The following is a 2,674-nucleotide window of genomic DNA, read 5'->3' as shown; positions in this document are numbered from 1 at the left end:
ATTTTGTATCATCGTGCATTCCAATACCTGGAAAATACTGGTTTTCTGAATTAGGCAGTTCTCCCAAATGTTGACCCAATTCATTACACAATATTTAAAAAGTAACATTCACCAGCAACCTCATCAGAAAAGCTGCTGATGGAAAGCTACTGAATTCATGAACATGGATGCACGTATTTCAAAGTTTTATTTCTGAAAAGTTTGAAAGCTAGAATTTTATCATTAGCAATAAATACTGCTGATTGTTTAAAGTAGCAAATCCATTTTGATAATTTTCAAGAAACTGTCTGTCAGATATCCAGGTCTCACTAGCCACAGTGTGTCTGGCAGTTATTCTTTCAGGTAAAAATGGCATTTCATGAGAAAGGTGGCTAGTTTAGCTAATAACTCAGATAATCACCTAAGATATGCATCCTTCAGGATATGCAGCCCCAGATATTTTTGAAGATATTTCATTTTACCACACTGAATATTAAAAAGGTACATAATCAGGAGTTGAGGTTTAATAAAATTAATAATTTCTACTATTTCACTGAAGACATTCTTCAAGTTAAACTGACACATTTTTTTTTTAATGCAAGGGTGTAATGATGAAAATACAATCACCGTTAACGTAATTCTGTGCCCTTGCCTTGATTCCTACTGACGTCTCAGCAGTTCTTCTTGTGATTACTTTGGCACTATCAGTGCATATTAACTGAATTCCTCAGTGTTTGTGTGTTTTAACTTTAATCCAGTCTGTTCTTTGATCCATGGACTCAGTGACACAAGTCTAGAAAAAGTGGGACAGACTTTTTGCCTAGAGGGACTATCTGCATGTTAAGTTTAAACTGAAAAACTGAAAATCATTTTTTTAGACATGCAGATATATTTTCTTCATTGGAAGATAAAATGTGTTTTGAATAAGTACAGATTGTTTTACTGATTCACAAGATTTGACAAAATAATGGCTCAATAATTCACGGTCGTCTTTGTCACAATTCTCTGTCTAGCAAGACAAGCTTTCTTTTCAAAGAATGGGATATAGATACTTTTTTTAAAAATTAATAATGGATTTTTTGCATATGCTTTATATTTCTTCTAAGAATTTCATTCACTCTTTCATACCTTATAACTTAAATATAATTATAAAATATAAAACAATTATACTGAAGCACTGCTCAGTGACCAAACAGTATCAAGCATAAACAAAGACTAAATAGTTGAACCAAAAGCACCTCCATTCTTACATTCCAGTTGGGGAGATTAACAAGGAAACAGCAAATTTATAACTTTATACAGGTAATTACTCTGTCTTGACTCTCCTGACATCCCATGCAGTAGGTAGTTGTAGTAGGCAGAATAATGCCTCCCCAGAGAAGTTTATCCTAATCCCCCAAATCTGTGAATATGTTACCTTACATGGCAAACAGTGATTAAGTTAAGGATCCTGAGATGTGAAATCATCCTAAATTATCTGAGTGGGCTGAATGTAATCACAAAAGTCCATATAAGAGGGAGACAGGAAAGTTAGACGGAGAAGATATAATGCAGAGCCATGGGCCAAGGACTGGGGGAGCAAATTCTCTCCCATAGTCTCCACAAGGAATGCAATCCAGTCAATAGCTCACTGAGACCCATCTTGGACTTTTGATCTCTAGCAACTATAAGAAAAGATTTGTGTTGTTCAATTGTAGGATTTGTGTTGTTCAAAGCAACTGAGTTTGTAAAAAACTAAATATAGAACTATCATATGGTGCTCGCTTCGGCAGCACATATACTAAAATTGGAATGATACAGAGAAGATTAGCATGGCCCCTGTGTAAGGATGACACGCAAATTCGTGAAGCGTTCCATATTTTTAGAAAACCCTAAAGACTCTACCAGAAAATTACTAGAGCTAATCAACGAAAACAGTAAAGTTGCAGGATATAAAATTAACACACAGAAATCTCTTGCATTCCTATACACTAACAATGAGAAAACAGAAAGAGAAATTAAGGAAACAATACCATTCACCATTGCAACAAAAAGAATAAAATACTTAGGAGTATATCTACCTAAAGAACTATCATATGATCCAACAATCTGACTCCTGGACATATGTCCAGAGAAAACCATAATTAGGAAAAATACAGGCACCCCAGAGCCCATTGCAATGCTATGTATAATAGCCAAGACATGGAAGAAACCTAAATGTCCATAAAGAAGATGTGGTACATACATACAATGGATTATTACTCAGCCATATAAAAGAATGAAATGGTGCTATTTGAAGCAACATGGATGGACCTAAAGATTGTCATACTGAGTGAAGTAAGTAAAGAGAAAGATAATATCATGATATCATTTATATGTGGAAACTAAAAAAAAAAAAGGACTTATTTATAAAACAGAGTCACAGATGTAGAAAACAAACATGGTTTCCGGGAGGAAAAGGGGGAAGGGATAAATTGGGAGATTTGGATTGATATATACACACTACTTATGTAAAATAACTAATGAGTACATACTGTATAGCACAAAGAACTCAGTACTCTGTAATGATATATATGGGGAAAGAATCTAAAAAAGAGTGGATATATGCATATATATAACTGATTCACTTTGCTGTACACCTGAAACACAAAACATTGTAAATCAACTATACTCCAACAAAAATTATAGAAAAGTCAGCAACTAAGTTTGTAGTAAG

The 2,674-nt window shown here is 34.0% G+C and overlaps 1 non-coding gene across 1 annotated transcript; it reads left to right on the top strand.

Moving 5' to 3' along the window:
• The first annotated feature begins 1,735 nt into the window (after positions 1 to 1,735).
• LOC139038132 (U6 spliceosomal RNA) lies at positions 1,736 to 1,842 on the top strand. Its single transcript, XR_011491075.1, has one exon. It is a non-coding gene; the product is annotated as a U6 spliceosomal RNA (small nuclear RNA).
• The last annotated feature ends 832 nt before the right edge of the window (positions 1,843 to 2,674 follow it).

The sequence above is a fragment of the Odocoileus virginianus genome, chromosome 13 (assembly GCF_023699985.2).
Source record: "Odocoileus virginianus isolate 20LAN1187 ecotype Illinois chromosome 13, Ovbor_1.2, whole genome shotgun sequence".
NCBI lineage: Eukaryota > Metazoa > Chordata > Mammalia > Artiodactyla > Cervidae > Odocoileus > Odocoileus virginianus.
Note: the sequence above shows the minus strand (reverse complement) of the source record. Positions and strands in the feature narration are given on the sequence as shown.